General features: G+C 35.8%; 1 long non-coding RNA gene across 1 annotated transcript in view; it reads left to right on the forward strand.

Annotated features, from left to right (window-relative positions):
- LOC112427016 (uncharacterized) overlaps positions 1–23,479 on the forward strand; it is a 557,450-nt gene that overhangs the window by 513,764 nt on the left and 20,207 nt on the right. Inside the window, exon 4 of the long non-coding RNA XR_011606499.1 lies at positions 2,928–3,020. This is a non-coding gene — a long non-coding RNA (uncharacterized lncRNA). The remainder of the gene's footprint in view (positions 1–2,927; positions 3,021–23,479) is intronic.

Genomic DNA, 23,479 nt, shown 5'->3' on the forward strand with positions numbered 1-23,479 from the left:
TCTAACTGTACGTATTTCATTAAAGATGGTCAGGCTATGGTGAATTTTTGAAGAAAAAATTTATGTGAGTACTGTTTTTTCTTTTCCTCAAATACAAGCTCAAAACATTCACTTCAAACTGCTGAAATCATCAGTGATAAATAATAGTCTTAGAAAATCTGGCATTGTGCTGATTTTAAGGACCTTATGTTTTCAGAAAACTGGAAATATGTCATCCAATATTTTTAAGTATCTAACCTCCATGTGACTCTCAGAATTATTTCTCTAAAATACAAACCTAATCATAAGACTCCACTTTTATAATGTATTAATTAAATTATTTAAAAAAATTCTTACCAAGATGTGATATTCTAAAAATCTCTTGACATTATATATACAGTTGCCATTTACTATCCTGGCAGATCCCTTTTTGTTTACTTTCTCTGAATCAGTCTGAAAAGGCCACTTCTTACATAACCTTCTCTGTGACTCTTTATCGGACATCCTATGACCTCATCTGTCTGGCTTCAGTGCCCAAAAGAACCCTGAGTGCTACACGGCACTATATGACATCACTGCAATGCAATTACTTGCTGGCAAGTTAACACTGACCCTGAGTTCCTCCAGAACAGGGAGAACTTTGCATCTACACTGTCCATCATAGTGTGTGACACAGAGGGATGTATGGATAACTGAAATGATGACTGCATTATCAACTTATTTATCAATGCCAATGAGAATTGCCTATAAAGGTCACTTCTGTAGGCAGGCCATAAGAAATTGGGTGAAATTTGTCACAGGATCATCTATAACAAATGAATAAAGAGGAGTATTATCAATAGGAAAGCTAGCAGCTGGCTGCTTCTTCATCTAGAAAGCTGCAGTCTGCCATGTCACAGGAAACATGGCTCCAAGCTGCCTTGTGTATTCCAGGTAAGAGACAATCTAGACTGCCAATCAGTGAGGACAGATTGGAGGGAGGGATATTGGGCCAGGGGTCTGGAACTATGAGCTGCACTGGAAAATCCACAGAGGCCCAACGGCTCAGAAGCAGAGGAGAAGTGCATGGCCTTCTGCTCCACAGCAGAGTGCTCAGCTCTCTCTTTGGGAATTAAATTAAAACTTACCCTATCCTCAGCTTCACATGTCTGCCTGCCTCACCAGACTTCGTGCACCAAAGAGCCTAGAGCCATCCTTCTTCCTTGTCACTATTTCTATCCTTCCAAGCAGAACCCTTAAGTATAATAAGGGTGCATGTGCTGGTTGAAAAACCCTTAAGTATAACAAGGGTGCATGTGCATGTGCATGTGCTGGTTGAAGAGTTAACACATGTTGAATGACCTCTAGATGCCAGACACTATTAAGGTGCCTTCTAATTTTGATCCTCACAACCACCATTTGAAGTGGGTACTGCCTTTTCCTTTTTATGTGAAAAGACTGAATATACATGCATTATTTGTGTAAGTTAAATCAGGTGATATTTTTATTTCATGTGTGCGTATTTAACTATCTTATGAGGCTCCCAGCCATGCTACTTCACGTATGAGCAGGGTTTCAGCTTCCCATCTATGTGCCCTGGTTATTCACAAGTGAGAATGGAAGAATAAGGCTGAAGGTGAAGGCAGCTTCCCATCTATGTTCCCCCGTTATTCACAAGTGCCTCCAAGGAAAACCTCCCATTGCGTTCAAACCAGTCTGTGTGCCATGGTCTACTACAATGCTTGCTTCTCTTCCTTCCCTGTTACTCGTCCATGTACTCCATTGCTGCTACTGCTCATCACAAAATCTGTTGTCTCCAGATGTTTATCAAACTTTCAATTCTTGGGTTAACAGAAGGATGCTGGGTCCTGCACCTCAAGAGGGAAGGAGAGATGTACTGATTCCTGTAAGATTGAGGACCATGTCTTTCCACCTCCTTTACTTTCACTGGCTAGCTGTGTTTTCTGACTATGTTGGGGTAGAAATTGAAGGATGGATGGCAGGGAGCAGACACAGAAAGGCTTAGAAAGTCAATAAAAGCTTATTCACTCAATAAATACATACCATCCTAAAACCCTACTCAGTTCTAGGCATTTTTCTAAGCATTTTGGTGTGTGGGCTTTTAGGAGCTGGCCTCTGCCTTCACCTTCAGCCTTATTCTCTGACTTCAGCCTCATCTATCTCTATGCCTTTGTGCCTCCCATCCCTCCATTCGTCTTCTCACACCTGTCTAATTCTTTCTCTTTTCAAATTCAGCTCAATTTGTTTTTACTTCTGGAAAGTAAAAAACAAAGTTTGTACTTCTGGAACTTTCATAATTCCCTCTCTGTCTAACTCAAGACTTAAGAAAGATGTTTGGATGACTATCTCTATAAATGGCCCTGTAACCTTGATGGTTTATTTTCATGACATTATATTAGATAAAAATGAAGTTTTCTGTAAGTTTAAGAAATTTACTTAATAATCGACAGGATTTTTGTAATACTGACCCTTACTTATAAGTAAATTGCTGTTCACTTTTTCTTTCTACCACATTAGCTTCATATTAAGTTCTAAATGATTATAATTTATTTTCATTTTTTTCCTTCATTAGAAGCAATTCTAATGAAGTCTACGAAGCCTCCTATCTCATTATCTTACATTTACTCTATAATAACTAGCAACATAAAAAAAAAACAAACTACCTAGAAAACTACAGTCTGTAAATATATCTACTAATGTTCTATATATGGCAATACATGTTTATATGTAACTGACTCTTTTTGTTGGTTTGTTTGTTTGAGACAGGCTTTCACTCTGTTGCTCAGGTTGGAGTGCAGTATCACCAACATGGCTCACTACAACTTTGAACTCCTGGATTAAGTGATTCTCTGCCTTCAGCTTCTGGAGTACCTGGGACTACAGGCATATGGACCACACCTAGTTAATTGTTTAAATTGTTTTTTTTTTTTTTTTTTTTTTTTTTGTAGAGATGGAGCCTCGCTGTGTTGCCCAGGCTGAACTCAAATTCATGACCTCAAGCAGTCCTCCCTCCTCAGCTCCCCAAATCACTGGGATCACAGGTATGAGCCACTGTGTTTGGCTTTTGACATTTTAATAATGTTATGTAAATGTCCTTGATTTATATGCATTATTTAGGTTTAGTTTTAGTATAAATATTTACTGAGGAATCAATTAAGGGATTATCTATGGATAGTTCCCATGTGGAAAAATAATGAGAGCAAACATTATATAGAGAGTAGTTACTATTTTCCAGAAACTGCCTTAAATAATTTACATTTATTATTTTTAGTCCACACTCAAACATCCTATAATGTAGGAACTATTGATAGTCTCATTATATAGGAAATACAGTAAAAAGCATGAAGTTTAAGTGACTCGTCCAAAATCACAAGACAAGCAAATGGCCTGGTGAGGAGTTGAAAGTAGACACTATTGGTAGAAAGACAATACTGGTAGAAAGACAATGGTATGTGTGTTGAATTAGATGGAAATTTAACTTGCATTTCTTTAACACTAAAATCAACATTTTTGTGAAATGTTTCAGTGTGCTCAGTGCTAAAAGGAATATCATACCTTCAGCTGTTCAGAATAAGAGCAGACAAAAATTTTTATAACATATACTACAGTGTATTTATACTTACTTTTTGAGGCTTCAAGTGGATTGAATCATCATTAAGTTGTTAAGGGTTATGGAGGCTGACTTAATTTTAGTATCTCCGTATTATTTACCCTATACATTACTCCTTCTTAATCTCAGAAAATGAAAGAATATAAGGATTTCCATTTTGCCGGGGGCTGGGGGGGGCCTTCCAAGATGGCCAAATAGGAACAGCTCTGATCTGTAGCTCCCAGCATGATTGACAGAAAAGATGGGTGATTTCTGCATTTCCAACTGAGGTACCTGGTTCATCTCACTGGGACTGGTTGGACAGTGGGTGTAGCCCATGGATGGTGAGCCGAAGCAGGGTAGGGCGTTGCCTTACCTGGGAAGTGCAAGGGGTTGGGGGATTTCCCTTTCCTAGCCAAGAGAAGCTGTAACAGACTGTACCTGGAAAAATGGGACACTCCCACCCAAATACTGTGCTTTTCCCAAGATCTTAGCAACTGGCAGACAAGGTAATTCTTTCCTGCGTCTGGCTAGGCAGCTGCCACGCCCACAGAGCCATACTCACTGTTAGCACAGCAGTCTGAGATTGATCTGTGAGACAGCAGCCTGTCTGGGGAGGGGAGTCTGCCATTACTGAGGCCTGAGTAGGTAAACAAAGCCACCAGGAAGCTCAAACTGGGCGGAGCCCACCACAGCTCAACAAAGCCTACTGCCTCTAGACTCCACCTCTATCAGGGCATAGCTGAACAAAAGGGAGCAGACAACCTCTGCAGACTTAAACGTCCCTGTCTGACAGCTCTGAAGAGAGCAATAGTTTTCCCAGCACAGTGTTTGAGCTCTGAGAACAGACAGACTGCCTCCTCAAGTGGGTCCCTGACCCCTGTGTAGCATAACTAGGTGACACCTCCAAGTAGAGGCCAACTGGCACCTTATACAAGAAGCTGCCCCTCTGGGACGAAGCTTCCAGAGGAAGGATCAGGCAGCAATATTTGCTGTTCTGCAATATTTGCTTTTCTGCAGTCTCCACTGGTGATATACAGGTAAACAGGGTTTGGGGTGGAACTCCAGCAAACTCCAACAGACCTGCATCTAAGGGACCTGACTTTTAGGAGAAAATGTAACAGACAGAAAAGAATGGCATCAACACCAACAAAAAGTCATGTACACCAAAACCCCATCTGTTGGTCACCCACATCAAAGACCAAAGGTAGATAAAACCACAAAGATGGGGAGAAACCAGAGCAGAAAAGCTGAAAATTCTAAAAATCAGAGCACCTCTTCTCCTCCAAAAGATTGCAGCTCCTTGCCAGCAATGGATCAAAGCTGGACGGAGAATGACTTTGCCAAGTCGACAGAAGTAGACTTCAGAAGGTTGGTAATAATAAACTTCTCAGAGCTAAAGGAGGATGTTCGATCCCATCACAAGGAAACTAAAAATCTTGAAAAAAGATTAGGCAAATGGCTAACTAGAATAAACAGTGTAGAGAAGACCTTAAATGACCTGATGGAGCTGAAAACCATGGCACGAGAACTTCGTGATGCATGCACAAACTTCAGTAGCCAATTCGGTCAAGTGGACGAAAGGGTATCAGTGATTGAAGATCAAATTAATGAAATAAAGTGGGAAGACAAGGTTAGAGATAAAAGTGTAAAAAGAAGTGAACAAAGCCTCCAAGAAATATGAGACTTTGTGAAAAGACCAAATCTACATTTGGTTGGTGTACCTGAAACTGATGGGGAGAATGGAACCAAGTTGGAAAACACTCTTCAGGATATTATCCAGGAGGATGTCCCCAACATAGCAAGGTAGGCAACATTCAAATTCAGGAAATGCAGAGAACACTTCTAAGATACTCCTCGAGAAAAGCAACCGCAAGACACATAATTGTCAGATGCCCCAGGGTTGAAATGAAGGGAAAAGTGTTAAGGGCAGTCAGAGAGAAAGATCAGGTTACTCACAAAAGGAAGCCCATTAGACTAACAGCAGGTATCTCAGCAGAAACCCTACAAATCAGAAGAGAGTGGGGGCCAATAATCAATTATTCTTAAAGAAAAGAAATTCTAACCCAGAATTTCATATCTAGCCACACTAAGCTTCATAAGTGAAGAAGAAATAAAATCCTTTACAGACAAACAAATGCTGAGAGATTTTGTCACCACCAGGCCTGCCTTAGAAGTGCTCCTGAAGGAGCACTAAACATGGAAAGAAACAACTGATAACAACCACTGCAGAAACAGTCCAAACTGTAAAGACCATCGATGCTAGGAAGAAACTGTATCAATTAACAGGCAAAATAACCAGTGAACATCATAATGACAGGATCAAATTCACATATAACAATATTAACATTAAATATAAATGGGCTAAATGCCCCAATTAAAAGACACAGACTGGCAAATTGGATAAACAGTCAACACCCATCAGTGTGCTGTATTCGGGAGACCCATCTCAACTGCAAAGACGCACATGGGTTCAAAATAAAGGGATGGAGGAAGATCTAACAAGCAAATGGAAAGCTAAAATAGAGCAGGGGTTGCAATCTTAGTCTCTGATAAAACAGACTTTAAGCCAACAAAGATCAAAAGAGACAAAGAAGGCCATTACATAATAGTAAAGGGATCAATTCCACAAGAAGACCTAACTACCCTAAATATACATGCACCCAATACAGGAGCACCCAGATTCATAAAGCAAGTCCTTAGAGACCTACAAAGAGACATAGACTCCCACACAATAATAATGGGAGACTTTAACACCCCACTGTCAATATTAGATAGATCAACATGACAGAAGGTTAACAAGGATAGCCAGGACCTGAACTCATCTCTGCAACATGCAGACCTAATAAACATCTACAGAACTCTCTACCCCAAATCAACAGACTATACATTCTTCTCAGCATTGCATTGTACTTATTCTAAAATTGACCACATAATTGGAAGTAAAGCACTCTTCAGCAAATGTAAAAGAACAGAAATCACAACAAACTGTCTCTCAGACCACAGTGCAATCAAATTAGAACTCAGGATTAAGAAACTCAATCAAAACCACACAACTACATGGAAACTGAACATCTTGCTCCTGAATGACTACTGGATAAGTAAAGAAATGAAGGCAGACATAAAGATTTTCTTTGAAACCAATGAGAACAAAGAAACAACATACCAGAATCTCTGGGACACATTTAAAGCAGTGTGTAGAGGGAAATCTATAGCACTAAATGCCCACAAGAGAAAGCAGGAAAGATCTAAAATTCACATCCTAATATCACAATTAAGATAATTACAGAAGGAAGAGCAAACAAATTCAAAAGCTAGCAGAAGGCAAGAAATAACTAAGATGAGAGCAGAACTGCAACAGAGACACAAAAAACCCTTCAAAAAATCAATGAATCCAGGAGCTGGTTTTTTGAAAAGATCAACAAAATTGATAGACTGCTAGCAAGACTAATAAAGAAGAAAAGAGAGAAGAATCAAATACACACAATAAAAAAATGATAAAGGGGATATCACCACCAATCTCCAGAAATAAAAACTACCATCAGAGAATACTATAAACACCTCTATGCAAATAAACTTGAAAATCTAGAAGAAATGGATAAATTCCTGGACACATACACCCTCCCAAGACTAAACCAGGAAGAAGTTGAATCTCTGAATAGACCAATAACAGGCTCTGAAATTGAGGCAATAATTAATAGACTACCAACAAAAAAAGCCCAGAACCAGACGGATTCACAGCCAAATTCTACCAGCGGTAAAAAGAGGAGCTGGCACCATTCCTTCTGAAACTATTCCAATCAATAGAAAAAGAAGAATCCTCCCTAACTCATTTTATGAGGACAACATTATCCTGATACCAAAGCCTGACAGAGACAAAACAACAACAAAGAAAGAGAATTTTAGATCAATATCCCTGATGAACATCAATGTGAAAATTCTCAGTAAAATACTGGCAAACCAAATCCAGCAGCACATCAAAAAGCTTATCCACCACAATCAAGTTGGCTTCATCCCTGGGATGCAAGGCTGGTTCAACATACACAAATCAATAAATGTAATCCATCACATAAACAGAACTAATGACAAAAACCACATGACTATCTCAATAGATGCAGAAAAGGCCTTTGACAAAATTCAACAGCCTTTCATGCTAAAAACTCTCAATAAACTAGGTATTGATGGAACGTATCTCAAAATAATAAGAGCTATTTATGACAAACACACAGTCAATATCATACTGAATGGGCAAAAACTGGAAGCATTCCCTTTGAAAACTGGTGCAAGACAGGGATTCCTTCTCTCACCACTCCTATTCAACATAGTGTTGGAAGTTCTGGCCAGGGAAATCACGCAAAAGAAAGAACAAAAAAGGGTATTCAATTAGGAAACGAGGAAGTCAAATTGTCCCTGTTTGCAGATGACTTGACTGTATATTTAGAAAACCTCATCATCTCAGCCCCAAATCTCCTTAAGCTGATAAGCAACTTCAGCAGTCTCAGGATACAAAATCAATGTGCAAAAATCACAAGCATTCCCATACGCCATTAACAGACAGAGAACCAAATCATGTGTGAACTCCCATTCACAATTGTTACAAAGAGAATAAAATACCTAGGAATCCAACTTACAAGGGATGTGAAGGACCTCTTCAAGGAGAAATACAAACCACTGCTCAATGAAATAAAAGAGGACACAAACAAATGGAAGAATATTTCATGCTCCTGGATAGGAAGAATCAGTATCATGAAAATGGCCATACTGCCCAAAGTAATTTATAGATTCAATGCCATCCTCATCAAGCTACCAATGACTTTCTTCATAGAATTGGAAAAAACTACTTTAAAGTTCATATAGAACCAAAAAAGAGCCCACATTGCCAAGACAATCCTAAGCCAAAAGAACAAAGTTGGAGGCATCACCCTACCTGACTCCAAACTATACCACAAGGCTACAGTAACCAAAACAGCATGGTACTGGTACCAAAACAGATATATAGACCAATGGAACAAAACGGAGATCTCAGAAATGACACCACACATCTACAACCAACTGATCTTTTACAAACCCAACAACAACAATAAATGGGGAAAGGATTCCCTATTTAATAAATGGTGCTGGGAAAACTGGCTAGCCATATGGAGAAAGCTGAAACTGTATCCCTTCCTTACACCTTATACAAAAATTAATTCAAGATGGATTAAAGACTTATATGTTAGGCCTAAAACCATAAAAACCCTAGGAGTAAACCAACGCAATACCATTCAGGACATAGGCACGGGCAAGGACTTCATGACTAAAACACCAAAAGCAGTGGCAACAAAAGCAAAAATTGACAAATGGGATATAATTAAACTAAAGAGCTTCCACGCAGCAAAAGAAACTACCATCAGAGTGAACAGGCAACCTACAGAATGGGGGAACATTTTTGCAATCTACCCATCTGACAAAGGGCTAATATCCAGAATCTATGAAGAACCCAAACAAATTTACAAGAAAAAAACAAACAACCCCATCAAAAAGTGGGCAAAGGATATGAACAGACACTTCTCAAAAGAAGACATCCATACAGCCAACAGACACATGAAAAAATGCTCATCCTCACTGGTCATCAGAGAAATGCAAATCAAAACCACAATGAGATACCATCTCACTCCAGTTAGAATAGCAATCATTAAAAAGTCAGGAAACAACAGATGTTGGAGAGGATGTGGAGAAATAGGAACACTTTTACACTGTTGATGGGAGTATAAATTTGTTCAACCATTGTGAAAGACAGTGTGGTGATTCCTCAAGGATCAAGAACGAGAATTCCCATTTGACCCAGCAATCCCATTACTGGGTATACACCCAAAGGATCATGCTACTATAAAGACACAGGCAGAACCCAAATGTCCATCAATGATAGACTAGATTAAGAAAATGTGGCACATACACACCATGGAATAATATGCAGTCATAAAAAAGGGTGAGTTCATGTCCTTTGCAGGGACATGGATGAAGCTGGAAACCATCATTCTCAGCAAACTACCCCAAGGACAGAAAATCAAACACCACATGTTCTCACTCAAAGGTGGGAATTGAACAATGAGATCACTTGGACACAGGGCGGGGAGCATCACACACCGGGGACTGTTGATGGGTGCAGCAAACCAACATGGCATATGTATACCTATGTATCAAACCTGCAGATTGTGCACATGTACCCTAGAACTTAAAGTATAATAATAAAAAAAAGGATTTCTATTTCTAAGCAAGCAGTGCATTTAATGACTTTGAAATAATCCTTAAGTCTTTCACTATCTTTGAAAATGTGTTGGGTTTCAAGCTTAACAGAAGCTGAAATCCACATATGGCTGAAAAAGTACTATGGCAAATGCACCAGTAAACTATTATTGAATTTCAGTAATTCTATGAGCATACGTTTTTTGGCTTCATAATAGTTCATTATTAATGATACTTTGATCATTGGTCAGTGCACAAACTACTTTTATTTAATTTATTATTATTATTATTGTACTCTAAGTTCTGGGATACATGTGCAGAATGTGCAGGTTTGTTACATAGGTATACAAGTGCCATGGTGGTTTGCTGCACCCACGTACCCATTATCTACATTAGGTATTTCTCCTAATGCTATCCTTCCCCTGTAATCTACATTAGGTATTTCTCTTAATGCTATCCCTCCCTTAGCCCTCAACCCCCAATGGACCCTGGTGTGTGATGTTCCTCTCCCTCTGTCCATGTGTTCTCATTGTTCAACTCCCACTTATGAGTGAGAAAATGCGGTGTTTGGTTTTCTGTTCCTGTGTTAGTTTGCTGAGAATGATGGTTTCCAGCTTTATCCATGTCCCTGCAAAGGACATGAATTCATCATTTTTATAGACCAATGGAACAGAACAGAGGCCTCAGAAATAACACCACACATCTACAACCATCTGATCTTTGACAAACCTGACAAAAACAATGGGGAAAGGATTCCCTATTTAATAAATGGTGTTGGGAAAACTGGCTAGCTATATGCAGAAAACTGAAACTGGACCCTTTCCTTACACCTTATACAAAAATTAACTCAAGATGAATTAAAGACTTAAACGTAAGACGTAAAACCATAAAAATGCTGGAAGAAAACCTAGGCAATACCATAAACATACATTTTAAGGGAAAGGTTATATCAACATCAGAGCTGGCTGAAGATTTGAAAGTGTACTGGATGTTAATCATTGGACACTCTTAAAACTGATGTTCTTTAAGTGCTTCCTCTACACATGCCTAGGGAATGAACACAGCTTAGTGTTGCGTAGAGGCTGAGGAATATGTATCAACCCTGCCTGCAGACCCTACTCACAAAACTAAAGGTCTTTAGTTAACGGATTCATCCTTATCAAATGTAGTTTAGCTAATATGCTAATATCTGTTGCTTCTTAAGTGTCCCCATGGGTGCTTCACCTCCCACCTAAGTGGCAAATCAAAACTACCCTCTAATTATCAACTATCTAGGTCATTGGATCAATAGATGGATTGATTATCTATCTATCTATCTATCTATCTATCTATCTATCTATCTATCTATCTATAGAGAGAGAGAGAAGTTTATCTCTATTTATCCATCACCCATAAAATTTCAGTGATGTTTCCTACAGATCCTAACCTGGCTGACTTTCTGCTTATTCATGGTATGCCTTTGGATTGCTTAAAACCCCACACACAGCTACCCACTGCTACAAAAGCAAAGTTATACTCTTTTATCAACACAGTCTCCAAAGCTCTGGATGATCAGACCTTGGCTTACCTCACAGGATTCTTCTCAGACTGCTGTCTCTCTGGTCACCAGACTCCAAAACCTTAAGCTTCTTTCCCGTTTCTTAGATACTACCAGTACTTTCTCATCTCCTAGCCCTCGAACATGTTCTTACATCTTGTGAAAACTCTTTTCACCACTGTTTAATATATCAGGTCCCTTCCCATTCCATAGGTAGCAATTCAAATACTACAACTTCAGAGAAATCTCTCCTGTCCATCACACAACAGTTGCTATCACATTATTGGTCTATTTCTTAAGTTATTAACTCTGAAGTTTTTGTTTATTTATTTTCTTGTTGGTTTATTTTCTAACTCTCTTAAGTAGAATCTAAGCTTCATGAGAGAAAGATCTTCTATACCTTATTCATCACTGGCTTTTCAGTACCTAGCACAATGTTTAGCACATAGTAGCTGTTCAGTAAATAGTTGCCGAATAAATGAACGTTGTTCCTGAATTTGCTCCCATTTTGAGAGACACCATGGCTTCAAGAGAAGAGAAGGTTCATACTATGTGACCTATTCTCTTAATAGGTTATTTATAATGGTCACTTATGCCCACAAATACTCAGTTTCTTTATCTGTAAAACAGAGAAAATAATGTCATTTTATTTATATTTATTTCATTGTATTATTCAATAAAGGATTTGGAGTGGCTTTAAAAATTCATGGCATTATTCATTATGTTATAAATGCACAAGTAAAAAAGCAAGTTAAAACAAATTAAGAAAGAGGTAATGTGAAAATAAAATGGGAAGATCCCAAATTAAATAGCTACTTAAATAAACACTATTTTCTGTCTAATTTCATTTTAATTTTGACCTTTAAAATAACTCATAAATATAATAAAGTAAATAAAAACTACTTATGCCATGATACTTAGAATTTTTTTGTGAGAAGGTAAGAAATATTGAATGAAATAATTTATGTGCAATGACTTTGCAAGCAGGAATCATACATTTACTACTAGTAGTGTTTATGTAAAGTTTAACAACCTTTCTCATAGATTTTATTTTCTCACTTTACATTTCTTATTACACACTATTATATATTGTTTATTCATATTCGATTCTATTTTTCTTGTACAACTATGTTATCTCCCTAAGGAGACTGTAAGCCTCTTGAGAAAAAGTTCTTTTTTGCCTCCTTGTATACCTTTGCTATGATATTTTTGTTCTTCCTAGCACAATCCTCATGCTGAGCATGTGTAGTTAACACTTGAGCGCTGGCTATCAGCACATTTAAAACTCAAAATGACTAAGAATTACAGAAGGGGTTTTGCAAATTTTAAGATATCAAAGGCAGAATTTCTGGCATAAAGAGGAGAATCCTCCACTTTTCAGAGTTGTCTTCTTTCTCTGATTTAATGGTATAAACTGACTTCTCTCTCCAGCTTCCTGAGTTATTTAGATAGCACAGCGATGAGCCCTAGCCCCCACACTTGTCCACAGGAGTACTGTCCTTCTGCAAAAAGATATTTTCTGTACTGTCTTCCCCTCTACTTTTGATGATTTCTTGACTCAGAGAAGGATATCATTAACAAAATGAGAATTAAAAATAGAAATACATGTTTATAATATGTTTTACATATAAACGCTGCATATGTTGTCTAACTTATCTAATTTGTATGAAATGAAGGAAAAGCAGTCATGAAGTTTCTCAACATAACATGGTTTTATGAAATAGACATATCATGGAGTATATGTGAGTGTATGGAGAGCAATGGCCAAAGACTTAGTTTTGAAGTAATGCTTTCTTATGTTGTAAATTAATAAATCTTCCATCTTCCTCAGTAAGAGAAGTGGCGTTCATCTCAATCCAAAAATGAAAAAGGAAATTATGTAAACATAATCAACAAAGCCAGTTCTGTTACATAAAATGTGACTAGAACGTTACATTATTCACCATACAAAATCATGTGTTTTTCTTTTTTTGCCAATGGCAAACAATTTTCATGCACAAATTTGTATATCTCTATAGAATTTCCATCAATATTTCCCAGAAGAAAATCTTTCTCTATGGATATATTGTGGAGCTGTTAATTAAATATTTATTGAAATGCTTAATATAGTATGCCTGGAAAAAAAAAAAAGTGAACACATTAACATATTATAACAACATAAACAGAACCTTAACAACACTAGCATACATTTTTTATATAAATATTAAAATAGTAAAAAACAGCTTGTTTAGAATAATTATGGAAATATATCTTTAAAGCTAACAACATTAAAATCAACCACTAACCCATATAACATTTATAGCTACATTTAACATAATGTACTTTTTAATACCTTAAAATTTCCTGTTCCTTTACTGGATTACTTTTGGAACAATCTGTTAGTGTAAAAAAAAAAAATTCAAATTAAACTTTGTATTGAAGACAAATGTACCAACTATGTTGTTACTGTTTTTATTATGAATAACAGAGAGTTTTGATGAGCTTTGAAAGGACACTGTGAAGATTGTTGTTAGGAAAGTCTGGCCACTATGAATAAGACGTTTAGGCTGAACTGCTTCTTTTTTTTAAAGAAAAAATCCCATCAAATTGTTTCTTTGAAATAATAAGAATTACTTTGTGGTGTGTAGCTATAATTCTTCTGTGAGAGGTCAGAGTAAACATCGGATGGCAAAATTCATAAAATAATCATTTTTGGTCCATTTCCTTTGGCCTCACACACTGTTTATATAGCGGTGTGAGGGTTTCTGTTACTAGTCTGTCTGCAAAGTTTAGCCCTGCTTATGCAGAGTAGATTTGGGAAATAATAGAATGAGTATTCAACATCTAAGGACTAAAGCAAAATAAACAAAATTTATTTGTAACTATGATAGGGCAAAATATATATCTATCCTCAATAGTACTCCTTTCTATAAAGTAGCAACATTTAACCTTCAAGTGACCATAAAATTTAGTGTCCAACTGGAGTACTTTTGAAAGCGAAAGAGGTTAGGACAAGAGGATTGAGTCAGAATCTTCTCAGGCCAACTGGAATACATGTTCACCTTATTCAATAAAGACCTTTGGACTGGTTCATTTCTTTCTCTTTTTTTCTTTCTGGCAGTATCAACACTTTCATGTTCAAACTTTGTTTTTATGGCTTATCTTCCTATCCAGCTGTCAATATCAGCCTATTATTTGCAATATACTTACAGAATTCAAGGGTAGATATGTCAATAAATTTATTTTTATGGGTATGTTCAGATAAAGTTCATTTATAGTCAGCAATTATACCGAATGGAGAGCACAGTGATCTTTCTCGAGGTAATTATCATGCTAAGATTATTACTTGCACAAAAAGGGTCATAAGAGACGTTATGGCAGTAACCTATAAGATCTGAACCTTCTGATCTTTTTATCTCTGGAGAACATAATGTATTTTTTTTTTACATTAAGTACTGAAATTACAGTCCATTAAAAATTAAGCACTTAGAATAATTATTCTCAGACGTTTTTAAAGGGTATAAACACTTAGATATATTTCAAGGCTACCTGAATTGTGTATGCAGAAAGTGTGCATGTTTAGTATGGTTACTAGAACTGTAACTAAAACTAATGAAAAAATTTTTACATGGCAGAAGTGATCACATTATCTAACAGTTTCAAAAGTATATATTTCTTTTTGAATTGAATCTCTCAAGCTTCATGCAATTTTATCTTTTGATAATCCTGGTCAGTTCACTATGTTTACAGATAACACGTGCAATGCTAGTTATAATAATATATTATTTTATTTAATTTTTATGAATTACCAATTTACTTCACTTAAAATCCATATGTATATGTATGTGTGTATATATATGTGTGTGTGTGTAAATACACATACATATAGAGTATTTTGTATAGCAGTTTCAGGTTTGCAGAAAAACTGAGGAGAAAGTACAGTTCTTCTATGCTTTCTTCCCTGTTTCTCTCATTATTCACATCTTGCGTTAGGAGGGTACATTTCTTAGAATTCACGATCTAATATTGATTTATTAGTAACCAGAGTCTATAGTTTACATTAGAGTTCACTTTTTGTGCTGTACATTCTATGGATTTGACAAGTATCATGACATATATTTACCATTAAACTATCATACAGAATAGTTTCAGTGTCCTCTGTTCCTTTGCCCACACTACTCATAGTAAGATCATCAATAACATTTCTCATAAGTTAAACCAGTAGTCCTTCCCTAGCTTGATCTTTCAGCAACATTTGACAATGGATTCCTCACACACTCTGAGGCCACATATTTTCCCTATTTTTTTTCTTACTTTTTAATTCTTTATTTCTCAGCTTTTGCAGGTTTCTTTTCTTCTCTACAATCTCTTAATAGTGGATTGTTCCAAGCCTCATCCTTTGTCCCTATTTACTTCTGTATCTATACTCACCATCTTGGTGATCTCATACAATCTCATGATTTTAATAGCATGTATATGGATTAACATTCATTAATTCACTAATTTATGACTCTAGTGCAGATGTCTCTCTCATGATCTAGATGTATATATTCAACTGTTCATTTGCTCTTACCTTAGATGTCCAAAAGACATTTTAAATTGAAACAACTAATAATTTTTAAACTTCACTTTGACTCTCCACAAGTTTACCAATTCAGTTGATGGCAAATCGATTCTGCCAATTACTCTGTTCAAAAAGCTGGTCATCCTCCTTGACTCCTTAATTTCCATCATATCTTACTTCTAATTCATTGGGAAATCTTATCAGTTCTAACTTTAAGGTATAATCAGAATCCAATCGATTTCTACTTCCTTCACTCCTGTCAGTCTGGTCTGAGTCATTGTGACATGTAAATTATTACAATAACCCCTAAAATGCCCTCCTCCCAGCCCTTTTCCATGGTTGTTGCACAACTGTCTATTATTATAGGAGTAATAAGAATAATTATTTTCAAACATGAGTCAAATAATGCCACTTTTTCTTCAAAACCCTGCTTTTGCTCTCCATTGCACTCCGAGTAAAAGCTAGAGTCTTTACAATGGCTGTCATTTGCCCTTAATTATCCAGCATCATCACTTCTTCTTCTCCTAAATACTTCCCTCTTGCTCTACTCAAGTCACATTTGCTCCTTGCATTGCCACACCATGCACACGCACACCAGCACAACCTTTATATTTGTAGCATTCTCTTCCTGAAATACTCTCACCTCACTTAAGTCTTTGTACAAATTTTGTTTTTCATTCATGTTTCTCCTTTCCTTGGTTTACCTTTTGTGTTATTATTTAATAGCATTCATCAATTGCTAGCATATGATTGTATACTTTTTAAAAATTTTTAACATTTGTGGGTATGTAGTAAAAGTATATTTATAGCATACATGAGATATTTTGATGTTTTGCAATGCATAATAATCACATCATGGAAAATGGGGTATCTATCCCCTCAAGCATTTATCTTTTGTGTTACAAACAATCCATTTATACTCTTTTAGTTATTTCAAAATATATAATTAAATTATTTTGATTATATTCACATTATTGTACTACCAAATATGACATATGATATTATCATATGATTTGCTTATGTTTATTGCTAATTGTTTAGAGGTAAGCTTCTTAGATATGAAACTTTGTTTTGATTTTTTCACTGATATATTCAAGCACATTGAACTGTGTCTAGCACATAGTGAACACTTGATAAATATTGGTTGAGTGTATCCTTTGTTGCATCTTTGTTGTTCTTATTTTGTTTTTTCCATGCTTTTGACATTGTTAATGCTGGAGAAGCACCAGAACGTGTTCTATGTAGAGTCCAAGCATGTCATTAGTAAAGGACAGAACCAGTCATTATTGCATTATCATGTGATGTATCATCATGCATATTTCACCATAAGACAAATTAAGGTCAATGTTATAAAATGTGGACTATTAACATAAGACAGATATTCAGGGAAAAGAGTGAAAATAAACTGAATTTCTTCTATATTTTTAAAGTACAGTGGAATTATAATGATTTAGTCTTCATTACAAAATAACAGCTCTCATAATATCCTCCATCCCTTCCTGCTTCTCTCTCTTTTTCTCTATTTCTTTCTATGATTTTTTGTTTCCTTAGGATTTGTAAATGTAAACAATTTCCCAGTGAATACTACATTAGCAGTTGTAAGTAAGAAGAGTATTTATTGGGAAAGGAAGTACTTATTATTTTCCTAAAAATAAATGTATAGGCCTTGTTTTAATTTTAATTTTAATTTTTATTGTAATACAGAATTTCAACCCCATTACATATTTGGAAAAACATGAAAGATTTTATCCCTTAAAACATATTTTATACACTGAGAAATAAGTAATTTTCAGGTAGAAAATTTAATTATAATATATATTAAAATGGTATTCTAAGTATCAAAATGCTTGATTTTCAGTCATCTAAGAGATACAGGAAGAAGGTTTTATCTCCGCAGGGATATCTGGGGAGCCAGTTGTTTTCATCTTTTAAAAAAAATTAAACCCAATAGATATCTGCCTTCTTATGTTATGTGTAGACCTTGGAGGGACCTGTCACTGCCTGTGTCACCGTGACACTGTGCAATACACAGAGCATTTTGAAAATCACTAAATCTAGAATTTCTGATTAAAGTTAATGAAGTTAAAAGCAAGTACTTGTGTTCATGTGTATTGGATATGAAAACGAAACTCTCAGTTTTTGTAATCGCAAACTTTAATTCAATCCCAACATTAATTATAAATTTGGGTTAACAGACAACATACAAATATGTGACTAATAGATGATTTAAGAATTACAATATTACAATAAAAGTGGGGAAGAGATAAAGTGTATTATTTACCATAAAAATGTTTTTAGACAGAAATTTTAGTAATTTTATTACTGACCCCTAGAGGTATTAATTAACTAAATCTTATTTATTGGTCTTTGCATTGAAAATTTCTACTGACACTTCTATGTCTAGATTTCAGCCATTTTGGAATAGTTTTCCTTCTCTCTTCTTTCTTTCAGTAAATGTTAGTTTACCTATGATACAGAAGTCTGCAAAACAATGAGTTAGACAAGCTTAACAGACTATGCACATGATAAGACAATCTGGCCACTGTGACTGTAAATAAAACAAGCTCACTATCAAATTAAATGGACTGAGAAGACCTTCTGAAAGCAGTAGCATTGAAGCAGAATCTTGAAGGACAAGTTAGATAAAGAAGGGGTGGGCCCTCCTTAGCAGAGGGAAGTAACTTTTGCAAAATTCTGAGAATCATGGCACACTCAAGGAGTTCATTTTGTCAGTTTTGTACTGTGAAGGCACAAGATGGAGCTGACTGGAAAAGAGTAGTCAATACATGAATTTGAACAGAGAAAAAAGGGCCAGATTAGGAAGTGGTTTTTGTTTCTTTTGTTTTGTTATTGTGTGTACTCTAACAGAGGCAGTTAGACATTCAGGGGGACTTGAAATGAGAAGACCCTGGACAGTCACGGAAAAGGCTCCGTGATTCAAATGTCAGCCTCTGTCTTTGTTATCTATTGTTACATAAGATATTACTCCAAAATTTAACAGCTTATGACAATGAATATGTATTATCTCATACAATTTCTGAGTATTAAGAATCCAAGGGCAGCTTAGTTAGGTATTTCTGGCTCAGTGCCTCTCATGAGCCAGAGCTCAGAAACTTCATCATCCTCTGACAGTCGGATGAAGGCAGGAGGATCCACTTCCAAGAACAGTCACATATGTGGCTTCTGGCTGTAGACCTCCGTTTTTTGCTTGTTCTTAACAGAGGACCTCAGTTATTTATCATGTGGCTTCTTTCTGCAAAGTTTCTCATGATATGTCAGCTGCTTAGAGCAAACGATTCAAGGGAGAGGGAGAATAATAAAGATGGAAATCATGTCTTTTTAACCTAATCTGGGAAGTGACCATCATTTCTTCTGTATTTTCTTTGCTCACTCAGTTCAACCCTGTATAATATAGAACACAACTATACAAAATTGTGAATACCAAATGCAGGGGATTGGTGTTGGGGAGCATCTTGGAGACAGGCTACCATGATGCAGAGGGAGAAAATAAAAGCCCACTGAAACACAGATTCGCCATTTTGAAAGGAGCTGTGCACTGAATTGCATCCCCCCAAAAGTTCATATTTTGTCACCCTAATTCCTAAAATGACTGTATTTAGAGACAGGCCCTGTGAGGAAGTAATAAAGATTACATAGAGTCATAAGGTTAGGAACCTAATTCAATTGGGATGGTGGCCTCATAGGGATGCACCAGGGCTCACTCTCTCCAACATGTGAGACCACAGTGAGAAGGCAGCCATCTGCAAACCAGGAAGAGAGTCCTCAACAGACACTGACCATGCTACTGCCTTCCTCTTGGACTTCTAGTCCCCATAACTTTGATAAATAAATATTCGTCATTTAAACTACCTTGCCTGTGGTATTTGGTTATAGCAGCCCGAACAGATAAGAGGAAACCAAGAGAGGAGTATAACAGAAGCTAAATAAAAACTACATTTTGAAAAGGAAAAGGTAAACTGATAGAGTCAATTGAGCATTATTTATTGTTGTTTGGGAATTTACTAAGAGTGGGTGAAGAATCTACTTTATTTGGGAAAAAAATAAAATGTTTTTAGATGATATTTAGGTTCTGCTTACTTGAAGTTACGTGTTTTGTCATATGGTGTACTCAATGTTTGATTCCTTAACAAAAATTTGAAATTATTTTAAATTTCTCTTCACAGCTATTTGGCTTTTTTTTTTTCATTGTGACTTTATGATCTACTAAATTTTTATTTGCTTGTGCATATATACATATATTCTTTTTTTTCTCTGAAACTCTACAGTCATTAAAATTGCTAATTCTTGTCTCATTTATTCTGAGAGAAAAAGGTCTAAACTATAGATCAGTTTAATGAAACATTCTCTTCAGGTATTAAATTCAATGAATATATTAGTCAGATTTTAATTATAAACAACAGGATACTTTTCAAAAATGAGATATTGTTAAGCCCATAGACCATTCCAACAACATTTGATTATTTTTAAACTGATTTTTTAAAGTAGCCAATTTTAAACATTATAAAGTCTTCAAACAGCCTGGTTGAATATTTTAAAGGCTTTGATTTTAATTAGATATTGAGCTGCTTCAGCTTACTGAAAAAAGGTAAAAAGCTTCAAACCATGCCACTCTCCTAAACAGCAGGTGTCAGCTCTAACTGCCTCTGAAAATATTTAATGTATTCAGTTAATCGAATTCCTTAGAGAATGTTATAGTCCTGCTCATTTATCTTATGCAGGCTTTGTATTAGGTTTCTTTTCTTATTTACTGTACTTCTTTACATGTTATGAAAAAATGATGTCTTAGGTTTACTGGTTTCCCAGCAAAATCAATTTTAGATTTTCTCAGTCTTGCAATCACAATAAACTAAATATTACTGGCGCCATTCCTTGACATTTAGAATCACAGATCTTCATTTTCAGTATTCTGAGATTACCTTGACAATTTTGGAATATTTGCTTATCTGAATTTTGCATATACTCTGCCAAATAGCCTAAAGCTCAATAGATGAGTATAAATCAAAACATGGATGTAACTTTTTTTCTAGTGAGTTTATGATGTAGCTTAAGTCAAATCGAAGAAAATGTTAAAAACTACAAAGTTTGTTAGTATACACCTGAATAGTGCGGCAAGTGACAAACTTTTGTATGTTTGCAAATCCAATGAAGTAGATATATTGTGAGGTAATTTATTTAAGGAGTGTATTGTACTTATTATCCAAGAAGTATATTGTACTTATTATTATAGCACAATCTCGGATTTGTCTACAAAAATATCTTGTTGTTTAATAGTCATAATACATGAGCCGGCTCCAGTCCTTCGATAGAAGGTGACATGATTTTGAGGGGAACATTTGAAATAGTGATGTTTACTTCCCTGTGTGGTGCTTGCCTCTGTGGCTGAAATTGCAGAAATGTAATAAGATCTATTATCTATTATCACTTTATAAAAAGAAATAATCTTTAAATTAGAGTTAAGTGGGGGATACTGAGGAAATTATCATGTTATTATAACTTTAGAAATTTCAGATTAACACCTACGTATGCCAAACACAGAGTGTTATTTTGTTTTAAAAGTTGTCTTCATGTCTATATCTGGTACACTGATGTGTCTGTGTGTGGTTGTGTGTGTGTGTGTGTGTGTGTATTGTCCTCGCAGATAAATTACATTTTTGTCTTAATAGAGTATAATTAAAAGTAATGACCTGAAGTCATATAAGTGGGGACTGTTGGTGTATTGAACGAAGTTGAAACTGAACCGATAGGAAGCTTTTAGGCAGATTAAGTTAACTTCTGAGTAAGTAGAGACGATGATCCTCAAAGTGAGGAGTTTTAAAATCCTGTCTGTCCTAATTCTTCTCCACAAAGGGGTACACACAATAATCTGCAATGAAAAAAAAAATTTTGAAACTCCAGTCATAATTTTGAGAAAACTTGTTTTCCTTGACCCCACTCCCACTAGGTGTCAGAAAAATTATCCTAAACGGTGAGGATAACATCAGGAAGGCAGGTTACCTTTTCTAAACACCTCCACTGTTTGCCGTCGCTGTTCAAAGTTGCACCAAAATAACTCATTTGAAACCTGTAGGCTTTTGGAATCATGTTCAGAGTAAAACTCTTCCTTTGGTACCCTAAGACTAGTAGTAGCTTCTACCAAGTAACTGCTTTCAGAAGTAGCCCTAGGAAAGGAAAATTTTAGATAAGGGAATATATACCCTTTTTCTCCATAACGCTTCCTAAAGACAAAACTCTTACTCAGTATCAATAGGATTAGTGTTAGTGTGGTATGTCAGCTTGAATATGTTTTAGTGACAGATCTTTTTCTGCCTTTCTCCCAACTCCCAGAGTGATTTAAATGCCTCCCAAATCCTCAATATGATCTTCTGAATTAAATCGATTGATATTTGTTTGAATTGTCAGGCATTTATAAAAATCAATTCAGTCAAATTCTGATTGATTTTGGCAGATGTATGGGTGACATCTTTTCTGAATGCAAATATGTGTTTTTAATTATTGTTATCTGGATGTCCCATCTTATGGTGGAGCCAGAGGATTCAAAAAACCCTGCTTTTTTGATTTTTTGATATACAAAATATTATTTTATTTCTAAAAATTGAAATAACATATTAATTTAGATAATTCACTTATTTTCACAGTAGCACAAATCTAAGTGGTTATTAAAATTCTTAATTTTTTATGAAAGCTTTTTTGTTTTATTATATTTTTACTTTGATCAAATATTTTACATTATTCTACGGAAATTTTATTATTTTTAAATACAGTGGTCAGTGAATATTTATTACACAAAGATAACAGAAAGATATGGAACAGCAGTTTGAATAGTTTCATACATTTTTTTTTTAATCTTCCCCTTGGTATCCATTTCTACTTCTAACACATTACATTATCACCTCTTCCAAGGACTATTTAATAGTTTAATTGGCCTTCCTCTTTCTCTTCCCTTTTTAAGGCTCTGAGTTTCTTTGGCAACTCCTCTATGCTACTCAGAAATCTCCACTGTTTGCCTACCATCCATAGAATAAAATCTATGCTTCTTTTTCTGTCGATAAATTTTCCAAAAGCTTATCACAATTCATTTTGTAGGTTAAAGTGTTATATTATTTACATGCTTTTCTTCAATCAAGTACAAGTATCTACGTGTATGTGTGTGGCAGGGGTGTTTTAATCATCACTGGAAAATATTTTCGCATTTTTCAACCCCACACATAATTTGTATGATTTCAAATGACTGGAATGTATTCTCCTCTCTCTTTACCTAATTAAATTCTACTCATTACTTGTGTTAGAGTAATTCCTGCTAGTTGCTGCAATAGGTAAACACTGAATCTCAATGGCCTATGAGCAAGATTTCTCTCTCCTGCGGGATCAGGTAGTGCAGCTCTCTCTCTTCCGTTTTGGAGCCATACAATATTAAGAAATACATGACTTCCAAAACCACAAAGGCAGGAAAAGGGAATGATGGGGGCAGTCTATTGATACTTACCTGCCTTGGCCTCAAAAAGGCACAGATCACTTCCTTGCAGAGTCCTTTGGCATGGTTCAATGGTTTGAACCTGACTGAGAAGGAACCAAGGAAAAGTAGGTG

This window comes from Macaca nemestrina, chromosome 8 (genome assembly GCF_043159975.1).
Source record: "Macaca nemestrina isolate mMacNem1 chromosome 8, mMacNem.hap1, whole genome shotgun sequence".
Lineage (NCBI taxonomy): Eukaryota > Metazoa > Chordata > Mammalia > Primates > Cercopithecidae > Macaca > Macaca nemestrina.